We start from the raw sequence: 13,423 nt of genomic DNA, 5'->3' as shown, positions 1-13,423 counted from the left end.
CAAACTCAGAGTTTCTTATACCATTTCAGATTCTGAGAAATAAGTGTCATCCTCTTCCATGATGACCCAAGAGGCAAGGTACCTATTCTTCATTCTCTTGGTTTCCTTAAAGACTAGATTTTTAATCTACAACCCCTTTGGTGTCTAACTCCCATCTCTCTTTATTATCTTGACAGCACTAGAACTATCTTACACTATACCATATACAGATCCCCTGAAAGATCCCTTGTCTTACTCTATCACTCATCAAGACCCTGTATCCCTGTGCATTTCTGGGAAGGATGAATTTCAATAAACAAAACATTGAATTAGTAAAGCATTAAGGTTCTACTTCAGCATCAATGTTGGCCCAACACATCCCATTTTCTGCCGGTTTTATCTTCATATAAACTATTCCAAGAGCTGTGACCAATAATGTTCACATCTTGGGTCAGGGAAAATTTCTACCCACCAGCTATAATACCACTCTCCTTTCTTTACCCAGGAAATCATAATAAAAGCAAGTAAAAGTGATGTCATTGTAGAGAAATTTTTGAATTCATTCTCATTTATTTGGTTAGAAAGTAAATTGCTTGCAAGGCTGACCACTTTAACTACTAATTATGTTACTATGAAACTTGTTGGCAACCCAGCTCACAGTGAACACTGACCTGCAATTAAGAGCTATTGAAACCTTCAGAGCGTGGCCAGTAAAAATTTTCATAAAAACATTTCCTGACTCGATTGGTTTTGGTCTCTGCATTTTAAGGTCAATTTGGAGAAAGTACCCAAGAACCTGTAACTGAGTTTGGTTTTTTTTTGTTTGTTTGTTTGTTTGTTTTTTTAAGTCTTAGAAGCATTTCAAGGTTGGCTAAAAGAAGGATCTGATTCTATTAGCTTCTGAAAAAGACATGTCCACATGCACAAACACATCGACACACAAGACATTGTCTTGTGTGTCTCTTACACTTGAACAAGAGAATTTATAGCATTTGCTCAGCTGTGGGATGAGCTGTGGGATGCCTACTGGGGGTGCAGAGGAGGGGCAACCCCAGAGGCAGGCCCTCTTCTACAATGTGTTTGAAAAAAGTTAATTCAGCAAATGATAGGTTTACTAGTTCCCTTACCTATACAGTAGAAGCTCTAAGTTTAATCACAACAACGGAACAAAGAGGCACAAGGTAAGTAGGCCAATTGGCTGTCTCTGTTTCTCCCTTTCTCTCAATATCTAATGCTCTTTGATCTCTCCAGTCTTAATATTCCCAGATCATACTCATTATTTATGGGTCAGAGAGAGGTTGGAAGGGGAATTAGTAGCATTCCTACGGGAAGAATCTTTTACACTAGGGGTTCCTAGGGTTTATGCTGCGATTTATCAGAAGCTCTCCACATGGGGGCGCTATGCTGGGTTTTGTCGGTTTAAATTCTTTTAATTCTTAGAACAGTCTTCCCAATGTTTTCTAATGGAGGAGTCAGATGGTGAGAGGTTGTAAATGTCTCGTCCACGGACCCAAGTGAAATATTCCAAAGCCCATGCTCTGTCCACGGACTATGCTATAAAAGGTCCACTTTTGGATCTTTGGTCCACCTTCAAAGGTGGCCTAAGAGCCATTTTTTAGAACTTGAACCACTACTTCATGGAGGACATGGTCCATTTGTTCTTTCCGCTAAGGCTCAAACAAAACAATAGGAGTATAAATTGCATTGAAAAAAAAAAAATGGGGGTAGACAAGTTGATCATGATCCAGTGAAACAGGGAGCTGGGAAATGGGTGGATGCCCCATCTTTAAGAGCATTTTCAAGGGCAACAGCCACTGTCCATCTGAAGTTGTTTAGAGAAAACACAGGAAATCTTTTTTCTTTCAAGGTCAACTGATTCAACGTGAAAAGAGGAATCAAGAGAATACTAATTGCTAAGATTGAATGTGCTGATAGTTCTGTGCTTGACTTTATTCAAGTGCTTTAAATTAGGTAATAAAACAAAGATCAGAAAAAGTGAGGGGTGTCTGGGTGGCTCAGCCAGTCGAGCCTCCAGTTCAGTGGCTAGTTAACGGTTGAACCATTGTTCAAAGCTCTCCAGTGTCTCTTAGGAGGTTTTCAGAGACTTGGCTCCAACTGATATGATGACAGTAGCCATTTGGACAAACTGTCATTCCCACCACTTGCAAGGAGCTGGGGACAATCCCTTTCACACTGAACAAAGTCAAAACGAAAGACAAACTGACCAAGTCTGAAGTAACCCGAATCCTGAGGAAGCACGTGGTTTCCAATGCCAAGAAATAAAACTAAATTCAAGCCATCAAGAAACAGAATATCATTACAAAGCATTCTCCACCAAAAAGTATACCCTGGGCTGGATTCTAGATTTCCTCCCTTTGCTGCATCTGTTCCTCAAGCTAGTCATAGTCTATTAATCTTCCTTCTACTCAGGAAGTTCTGTTGGCCAGGCTTATCACCTCCTTGAAGAAATTCTCCAAGGCATTAACTACATTGTAACAATACGTGAGGTGGCTCTCCTTGCCTCATTCATCTTGGTTTCTGGTTCATTACTGCGCTCCACACAAGCTCAAGGTACTGAGGAATAGTAGCCCATTTTTTAAGTGAGGTTGAAAATTTTCCAAGTTCCCTACATCTCTGCAGGCAACTTTACGGATTTGTATAAAACAAAAAAGAATTTTGAAAGCAGAAAAGGGCTGCCTTGGAACAGTCCGAGAGTCACCAGATGTTACTGTTATAGAGGATATAAAACACTTTCTTCTAAACGTGCACGTGATTAGATCTTGGGTGGGGGGGGCTGCTCTATCATTATAGTAATGGGGATTTTTTTTTTCCTTACAAAGTTGCATTTTTCCTACTCAAAGTCTCTTTTGACTAAATGAATTTCACATGTGTAATCAAAGCATTATGCATGTCATTGTACTTGGAGCTAATTGGAGCAATTTTTGTTAAAATTTGCCCACATGGTAAAACACTCTTTGAAAACCATCTCATGAAAGAGACTTTCTAAAGTTATTATTTTAAACATAACCATGCATCCTTACTTTTGCTGCAGTGTTTTTTCTCTTAACCCAAACGGGTACCCTTAGACACAACATGTTTTTACATCAGCATAGGAATTATATTTCGGTGCTTAAACAATGACTGGAAGGTTGTATATTACTACACAAGAAAATGTTAAAATGTCAAAACCCCTCCTGGAAGTAAATAATTTTTAAAATATTATTAATAGTAAAAAATTGAAAGCAACTTCAATAATATTCATTCATTCGATAAATAATTTTTGAGCACCTACCTTGTGCTAGCTCCCTTCTAGGCACAGGAAAACCACAGGACAGTACTTGGAACAGTCCCCATCTCATGAAGTTCCCATCGTAGAAGAACAGGAAATTTGTTACATAAATTACTATGTGTTCAAAGAGTAGAATACTATATGGTCCTTTGAATGATGTGGTACAAGTATATTTATTAACTAAAATGACATTCATAGTATAGTAAAGTGAAGTAGACAGATAATAAAGAGGATTACAGTATGATCATTTTTATTTAATATATATAGTAACATAAGAATTAATTATTTGTGAGAATATTTGGGCTTAAAGTTTTGGTTACAAAAAAAAATTATTCAAATTTCACGGTAGGTAGCAGTGTTCCAAATATTTCACATAAATTATTTTCTCTTATCCTCATTCCAACTTTGTGCCAGGGTTAATATCAACTTAACTCCATTTTTAAAATCAGAGGATGGGGATTGGTGAGAGACTGATTAGCTTGCCTAAAATCATACAGCTTGCTAGTGAAGGAACTGAGATTTAAATACAGTTTAAATACAGGAAGTTCAGCCTGGGTGGCTCAGTCATTAAGCGTCTACCTTTGGCTCAGGTCATGATCCCGAGATCCTGGGATTGAGCCCCGCACTGTTCTCCTCCCACTCCTCCTGCTTGTGTTCCCTCTCTCTCTGTGTCTCTTCCTGTCAAATAAATAAATAAAAATAAAATCTTTAAACCCAGTAAGTTCAGCTCTGGACATGCACACTTTGGTCAACATGCTATTTTGATTCATGTGTGCTAAGGTCACACTGAGTTCAAATCCAGGCTAAGCTACTTGTCAGTCATGTGATCTCGAGCAAGTTCTTTAACCTCCCTAAGCCTTCCCATCTTCCATCCTGAAATGCAGAAAACAGTAGTTGACCTATTACAAATTGTTAAAGCGTGGATTGAGAGAGAAAAATCTATGTAATACGCACACAATAAGTACTCAATAAATCTTCTCCTTCTCCTCCTTCTCCACCTTCCGTCACCTTCTCCTTCTCCCTTCTTCTTCTTTCTCCGCCTTCTTCAAATTCTGGGAGAATAGATGCCCAAATATTAACAGTGGTAATCTCTACAAAGTATAATTACAGAAGACTTTCCTTTTCTTCTTTTTGTTTAGGAGCATTTCCTACTTCATAATATATATATATTGTGTGGTTAACTATTAGATATAAAATAAAATCCACACTTCTCAAGTGCTGCATGCTACAAATATAATAATTTCTACAAAGATGGACATACTGCTAACAATGCTTAACTTTTATCATTTCATTTATCACGGAAAATATAAAAATGAGGAAAATATAAAAATATAAATATATATTATGAGTAAGAATATAAAAATGAGTAAGACATACAAGAATCTCTGAGAGAGCTTATGGTATAATAGGAGGGAAAGGGGCCCCTGGGTGGCTCAGGGGGTTAAGCCTCTGCTTCAGCTCAGGTCATGATTTCAGGGTCCTGGGATCAAGCCCCACATCGGGGTCTCTACTGAGTGGGAAGCCTTCTTCCCCCCCTCTCTCTGCCTGCCTCTCTGCCTACTTGTGATCTCTCTCTGTCAAATAAATAAATAAAACTTTTTTTTTTTTTAAATGGGGAAAAAATAGGTGGGAAAAAGAAGTATAAAGGGAGAACCATCAAGGCAACAAGGGAATATTTTGAGAGAGACATCTACACAATACTCTAGAAGCCCAGTAGAGCCTGGGGACCTGCCCAGTCTCTAGCAAGAGAAGAATTCACACTGAAAGGGATGGTAGTCAGGAAACCTGTCCTCCAATTTCTCATGGGAAAAAATAGATTACAACTATACTATGATAGAATGTCAAAGTAACAAAAGTAGCTGCATAGACTATGGGCTGTAAGTCACACTTCTATTTATAAGGGACTTCAGACTTGCAAGTACCATTTCTATGTGTCCCCAGCAATCAAATCACCTCTTATCACACCTCCAGTTGAGCCTTTAGTTTAAGTCCTAAGACTGTGCAGGAACTTTCTAAGAGGATAAGGCAGGCCAGAAGCAGAGAAGACTTTTCAGGACAAACTAACTGAAGGAAGGGAAAACAACAGAGAATTCTTAAAGAAAAGATTCAGAGAAGGGCATCTAGCCGGCTCAGTCAGTTAAGCGTCTGACTATTGATTTTGGCTGAGGTGATCTTGGGTTTGTGAGATCGAACCCCCAAGTTGGGCTCCATGCTGGGGAGTAGAGCCTGCTTAAGATTCTCTCTCTCACTCTCCCTCTGTCTCTCCACTCCCCCACTCCCCCAACCCACACATACTCATGCATTCTCTCTCTCCCTCGCTCTCAAAAAAAGAAAGAAAAGAAACAAAGAACAGATTCAGGGATTAAAAAGAGGCCTGACCCACAAAGGGTGTCCAGGCATGAGGAAGACTGATGGGAAGCAAGACAGCAGGTCTTATTTGGATTCCCAGAAAACCATAGGTGAGAGCAGGGGGAGCTTAGCAAGAGAGAAGCGTACTGTGTTGGATTTTGCACTAAGGGGGACATGAGCTACTAGATCATAGATTGTATGTTTCATTCTCACGCTCTGGCCCTCCCTGAGAGGACAGTATGGACCAGAAACTCTCCCTCTGATCAGAAAGAGCTGAAGGGCTTGAGCTAAACGTGAGCATAAAGTGTCATGACCAGTGGAGAAAGTCAATTTTGGATAGTACTTGGATGCTGTTGTTCATGTGTTGTTATGTTTTCAATTCTTGAAGAGAAGATGTTTGGTTTTTTTTTTTTAAAGACAAACAAAACTCTCACACTCTCTTAACATGTCAAATATAAAATCTCCAAGGTTGTCAACTGAAAGAGATTCTCCACATAAGGGCAAGAGTTGGAAATACACCAGTGACTTGATACAAATCACTATGATAAATGGGAATGCTCCCAAAAGTAAAATATGTAGAAGTCATGAATAGGTCATTTACACACACAAAAAAGTACAGATGTGTAATAAGCACCTCAGTACTAGAAGAAATATAAATTAAAACAACAGTGAAGTACCATTGTTTTCTGTCCAACTGAAAAATACTTTAAAAATTATAATAGCCAATGGTAGTATTAAGGGAAACCTCACAGAATAATTTGATAATAGGCATCAAAATATGTATACATTTTGACGTAACATTTTCACTTCTAAGAATGTATTGTGAGGAAATTGATAAGGATATACACAAAAATTCATGATAAAGATATTCACTAAAGTTATTTTAAAAAGAAAATTTAGGGGGCACCTGGGTGGGTCAGTGGGTTAAAGTTTCTGCCTTCGGCTCGGGTCATGATCCCAGGGTACTGGGATCGAGCCCCACACGGGCTCTCTGCTCAGTGGGAGCCGCTTCCCTCCGCCCCCCCCCGCCTGCCTCTCTGCCTCCTTGTGATCTCTCTCTCTGTCAAATAAATAAATGAGAAATATTTTAAAAAGAAAGAAGAAAATTTAGAAAAATTCTAAATGTCCATCAGTCAGTGAGTTACTGAATTATTCTGAACTTTTTATTTTGAAATAATTTAAAACTTATCAAAAAGTTGTGTAACAGCTCAGAGAGGTTTATAATAATATCTTTGAAACAAATACAGACTAAACTTCCAGAATCTAGGAAGGCATTGTGGTTGGAGCTTTCTAAGTGGCCAAGGGGAACTTGTCTACCAATTCTGGTATTTTTTGTGTGTGCAAAGTGTGGACAAAGTACACTTCTGTACCTGCTCAGAAATCCAACTGTCATATTGACTTTGACCAGATTATTGTAGGGCTGTAAGCCTCATACTGCTGATGGCTTGGTTATAAAATAGCAACACTAACTCTCCATTCCCTGTGGATGGTGCTGCCTGTAGAGGAAAGTTGGAGAAATAGAAATGATCAAACAATATTCAGATAAAAATTTTGAAAATACAAACTAATGAAATGGACAATGTCCAGGAAAATTCTAGAATTGACTATTGAGAATTTGGAAATTTTTATTAAAGAAAATAGCATCCTGGGGCCCCTGGGTGGCTCAGTCAGTGAAACATCTGACTCTTGATTTCAGCTCAGGTCATCATCTCAGGGTGGCGAGACCCAGACCCCCCCCCCCACCCCTTAGTGGGGCTTCATGCTCAGCAAAGTGTCTGCTTGAGATTCTCTCTTTCCTTCTCCTGCCACCCCATGCTGGCTTTTTCTCTCTCTTTCAAATAAATAGATAAAAAATAAAATCTTAAAATAGAAAAGAAAATCACTATTGTGCAGAGGTTCACAAAAATGAGTCAGGCCAGATTAACCTCTTTGACTTTTGTCAAAGGGCCTCAAGATTCATAGAACAGGAAACTATCATAGACCCACTAAATCTAGATCTCATCAAAGTATTTTGTCTTGAGATCTGTAACCAGCAGCAATGGACTATTTAACCAGCAGCTAATTGCCTTATTAAAGCATTTGTCACAGTTTATTAAATGTAGTTGTGTCAATGTAGCCCACTCTCATCTTTCTATTCCTTACACAGAGCCCACATAGAACAAGTAATCAATAAATGCTTGCTGCTGATGAGTAAAAATGATGCTACATTTTCATTTTAGTTGGCGATTCTAGTAAACTCTTCAATGGAAGGTTAGTTTTGTTTTTTTTTTATAATTTAAAAAAAAATTTTATAAGCATATAATGTATTATTAGCCCTAGGGGTACAGGTCTGTGAATCACCAGGTTTACACACTTCACAGCACTCACCATAGCACATACCTTCCCCAATGTCCATAACCTCACCACCCTCTCCCTACCCCCCTGCCCTTGGCAACCCTCAGTGTATTTTGTGACATTAAGAGTATCTTATGGTTTGTTTCCCTCCCAATCCCATCTTGTTTCATTTATTCTTTTCCTACCTCCCAAACCCCCCACATTGCATCTCTACTTCCTCATATCAGGGAGATCATATGATAGTCGTCTTTCTCTGGTTGACTTATTTCACTCAGCATAATACCCTCTAGTTCATTCCATGTCGTCGCAAATGGCAAGATTTCATTTCTTTTGATGGCTGCATAGTATTCCATTGTGTATATATACCACATCTTCTTTATCCATTCATCTGTTGATGGACATCTAGGTTCTCTCCATAGTTTGGCTATTGTGGACATTGCTGCTATAAACATTTGGGTGCACGTGCCCCTTCGGATCACTACATTTGCCTCTTCAGTGTAAATACCCAGTAGTGTGATTGCTGGGTCATAGGGTAGCTCTATTTTCAACTTTTTGAGGAACCTCCATGCTGTTTTCCAGAGTGGCTGCACCAGCTTGCATTCCCACCAACAGTGTAGGAGGGTTCCCCTTTCTCCAAATCCTCGCCAGCATCTGTCATTTCCTGACTTGTTAATTTTAGTCATTCTGACTGGTGTGAGGTAGTATCTCATTGTGGTTTTGATTTGTATTTCCCTGATGCTGAGTGATGTGGAGGACTTTTTCATGTGTCTGTTGGCCATCTGGATGTCTTCTTTGCAGAAATGTCTGTTCATATCCTCTGCCCATTTCTTGATGGAAGGTTAGTTTTAAAGAAAAGTTCCTAAAAGATCAACGTGAACAAAGGGGTCTGAATTCCTTTAGCATAGGAGAGGGAAATAGAGTTTTCCTCTCTAGTTCCTAGGTAAGAAAAAAACATATTTCACTGGGTCAGATGAGGGAAGGAATCTATTGGTGCTTATAAAACAAACACTTGGGGTTCCATTATAGTCAATCAGTCCACAATCACTACACACTGCCCCTCTGTTCCCAGTCCCAAAAACTTGAGTGGTGCTGACCCAGTTCACTTTCCCTAAGGTCCTTGGAAGTCAAGTTTTCAGGATAATAAAATTTACTATGATCTGAACTGTAACAAGACCGTGAGAAGAAAGGCACATGCTATGATCTCAGCTTGGTTCTCAAAACCTCCTAAGAAAGGTCCTGCCCTCATTTCGATAGCCAATTTGGCTAGCTTTGCCTCATTTTCTTATGCTTTCCTGGATTGAAACTAAGTATATGTTCACATTCTGAAATGCTACCATTGTAACAATTTCAACTGGGCACCAGAGAAGAGAAGTCCTGATTTTCTAACCACCTTCCCGGTGGTTAAAAATTTGCAGGAGCGTTGAGCTTTAGAAAGAAAATAAAAGAAGGAAGAAATGAATAGAGAAATCCATTTCAGGTCTTTAAATGAAAGGAAACAACTAATCTTCTTAAACATTCAAGTTAGAACATAAATTACAGGTAACTCCCACCATAAATATAGCTGCACTATCTCGTCAGGGGACATTAAAGACAAACACTCTTCTGTCAGGATCTCAGGAAAAGCAGCAGAAGTCTGCCTTTGTGGGGAGCAAATTAAAACAGTCCTGTTGCCATCCCCCAAATGCCGGGTGTTTGAAGATGTGGGCAAACAAAACTCCTCCCTCCCATCCACTCTCTCTGGCTCTGAGATAAGTAGGAACATTTCCTTTAAACAGTTTCTACATGAAAGGCAAGGCTTTCCAGCTGGAATGGGAGCCTATGTGTCAATGACAAACACACGCACTGAATGTCAACAACACAACAGTTTGAAACATTACAGGAAGCGTCTTGCATGACTCTGTTCACCCGAGGCCCGACTGGCTGGGCTGTTGAGACATAATTATAAAGAGCCACAGGCATGGCTCCAGAGCCGGGCCCCAGACAAGCAGAGGCTGGGCTGAGCCACTACAAAGAGGCAACAAAGTAACCCCTTCTTGAATAACTCAGATCATTGCAGCATCCGGGTTGGTGAGTGTTTCAAAGCCCCTCAGGTAAATTAAAATTAAAATGAAATTGTTTTGTATTGATTTTTTTTTAAAGACATTATTTATTTCAATCTCAAGTAGGTGGAGAGGCAGGCAGAGAGAGAGAGAGAGGAGGAAGCAGGCTCCCTACTGAGCAGAGAGCCTGATGCGGGGCTCGATCCCAGGACCCTGAGATCATGACCTGAGCCAAAGGCAGAGGTTTAACCCACTGAGCCATCCAGGTGCCCCTTGTATTGATTTTTTAATCGAACTATGATTTTTGACTTCCCTAAAGGCCAGAGAGAGGGAGAGAGGGAAGGAGAACAGAAGAAAGAGGAGGAGCCAATCCTACCAAATCTTGGGTTAGAATCATAGAGTGTTCCATCTAAATGGAACATTAATGGTATAAATCAGTGGTTCTCAAGCCTAGTCACATCTCAGACTTATTTAAAGAGATTAAGGAGAGTGAGTACATAGGTAGACCGACTGACAGTCCCCCCCCATTCCCCACCCCAAGCATCTGGTGGACTTGAACTAGGAGACGGCTAGGGCATAGGGACAGTCAAAGCTTAGGGAAGAGCGTACTCTAATAAATTCAGGGTAAACAGTGATTATGCAAAAAAGGGGTACTCAGGGCTAAGATACCAGAGGTTTAGGATACCATAGAATCGGGGACAAGGAATCTCTAACCCAGTTTGACAGGCTGGAAGGAAGTTGTGATACGATGCTTAGATTGGCCCATAGGCAGGTTGTCCAAGAAAAGTGAAGCAGAAATAAAACTGCCCAGGGCATCTGGGTAGCTCAGTCAGTTCAGTGTCTGCTTTGGCTCAGGTCACAAACCGGGGGTCCTGGGATCGAGTCTCACATCGGGCTCCCTGCTTAGCCAGGAGTCTGCTTCTCCCTCTGCTTCTGCCCCTCCCCCAGCTTGTGCACTCTTGTTCTCTCTCAAATAAATAATAAATAAAAACATTAAAAAAAAAAAAAAAGAAACCTGTCCACATAGACAAGGCATGTATATAGTGTGCCAAGGAGTCTGGTGATTATCCAAAGACCTCTGGGAGCTACAGCAGACTTTAAATGTGGAAAGTCACATGCATTTGTTGCATTTACCTCCCAAGGCTCCGTATCCCTCTTTAGCTAATAGCAGCACCCATTCGAGGGGTTTGGGTAGGGCTGACTCCATCCTCCAAGCCACAGGGGACAGATGGATCCCCAGGTCAACCCAAACCCAAAGAGGCCACCCTGACGGCAGCATGAGCGACTGATTCGTGGGTAGGCCTGTGATCTTCCCTGGGACCATTCTGCCAAAACCCTGTGGGAAGACGTTCTGTTTCTGCTGGGTTGCGCTGCTGGGAGAATGGGCGTCCTGGCCAGCCAGTGACTGACGTAGCCAGCAGTGACCGTGTCTGAAACTCCAGGTCAAGCTGGGCCTTGAATCAAGCTCATCTCTTTGGATTTCCCACTGATGTGGGCAGTAAGTTTCCTGATTTGCTTTTTATCATTTGAGTGAAGTTTCACACACCTGCAAACAAAACAGCCAAAGCGAGGAGCCTTCTTGTAAATTAGAAAAACCAAGCCGGCTGCGAGGCGGAGAATGGGACAGTCTTCAAAGCCCACGTCAGTCATGCTGGTGAGAAATAAGGAAGGCCAGAGGGAGGCAGTGGGGATGGGGAGGAGAGACAAAGAGGAGGCAGGGGTGATGAGAGACAGAGAGAGAGAGAGGGAGGGAGAAGAAGGGAGAGAGGGAGGGAGAGGGAGGGAGAGAAGGGCCTCATCATCGTGGGGTTCGGGAGATGAGAAAAAAAGAGAAAAGAACCTATAGATTTATGCAAATTTTCATGTAATGCCTACTGTACCTAAAATGGGGAAAATACCACTCCAGGAGGGAGTCGTGAGAATCCAATGAGCGGAGACACATAAAAAGCATGCCTCCAGAGCCACCGGTAAGCAGGGTCCGTGTAAAAGATAACTTGAGCTATAACCACTCTATTTTGGTGCCTTTGGTTCTGCAAGCGGTTATCCAGTCACTTTCTATTCCAGCATTGCCTGGTGCATTTTGAGGTAGCCTGCAAAAAGAGCTACTAAAATAGGAATTGATCTGATGAATATTTCAGGAAGAAATTTCTTTCCAAATCCGCCAGCATGATCATCTCGTTATATACGGTCATGTGATATTAGTAATGACTTCATAATTTAGAGGGAAAGATCCTACTCATGAGCATTTGTTTTTAAGATAATTTCATTAACTTAAGCTACAGTAAAGTAATACCCAGGGATAAAAGAATCAAGTTTGGTAAAAATAAATAATGGGCTTCTAGAGAGTCTTACAGCTCTCATCTCAAAAAGATGAAAAGGAAAACCACTCAGGCCTGCTCCTAGATGAATTTGCTAAGAGAAAATTAATGGACAGCAGTATTGGAAGTTCATAAAAATAAAAAGACAGTTTGATTTCAGTGGAACACAAGCTAATTATGCATGTTTGATATAATTAGAAAGCCTAATACAATGACTCTGGGAGACCACAGGAGATCCAAGAGTGCACACCAAGGGGATAACACCAGTATGGGGACCCTTAAGACCCAAATCTCCAATTTTAAAGAATAAGTTCCTACAAGCTCACTGCATTGTTCAAAGTAAGTGAAGAAGTCACCCGGAGGCTGACAGGAATCATAAACACAGCTCATGGTCCATACTGGCAGGAAATGTTTCTTTCAGATAAACCCAGACACATCCATCTTGGGGCTTGACCATGGGCGTAGAGGCGCTTTATGTAGAAAAATCCCCCAAAAGTTATTTTTCTCATCTATTTTGCCCCACGCATCCTCTGTTATTTCAGTAAGATACCGTCAGCCACCTTCTGGGTATGAACAGCAATCCGTCAGAGTCTGAAGCTTTTCTTCACAATGTACGGACACATAACAAAAAACGAACGAACACAGGAAAACTCTGGCAGCTGGATCCACCAGGTTTGTGTCCTGCAGACACGGACAGATGTTTCCACCTGGGGAGGCTGGGTAGGATTTCCTCACTGGCTTCATTATCTCTTTTCCATCATCGCGTGGCTTTTATGTGTAGTAGCCCTTCTACTGATTGTAGGTTCCCCATGCAATCAGCAGGGATCAGAATCCTTCGTGGGGTTCAGAGAAACACAGACGCAGACAACTGTAAGACAGCCTAGGCCAGTGTTTCTGCCAGGGCGGGAATTCCTGCGCCCACACCCGGCCACATGCCTGTCCAGCTACTTCTCTGCCTCTGCTCCGAGCTTCTGCAGATGGGAAACAGCCCACCTGGGCTCCACTCTTCGCTTACTTTCACATTTTCCCTTTGGTACAACAACCTCTATCGCTTTAGATGCGACTTTCTGTTGAATATTCATTCTCTCCAATCAGGCAGGGAGGCCCTCTTCAAA

This window comes from Lontra canadensis, unplaced genomic scaffold, assembly GCF_010015895.1.
Source record: "Lontra canadensis isolate GAN:19392208 unplaced genomic scaffold, GSC_riverotter_1.0 scaffold70, whole genome shotgun sequence".
In the NCBI taxonomy this organism is placed as follows: domain Eukaryota; kingdom Metazoa; phylum Chordata; class Mammalia; order Carnivora; family Mustelidae; genus Lontra; species Lontra canadensis.
The sequence above is the reverse complement of the archived record's forward strand: the minus strand, read 5'-3'. Positions refer to the sequence as shown.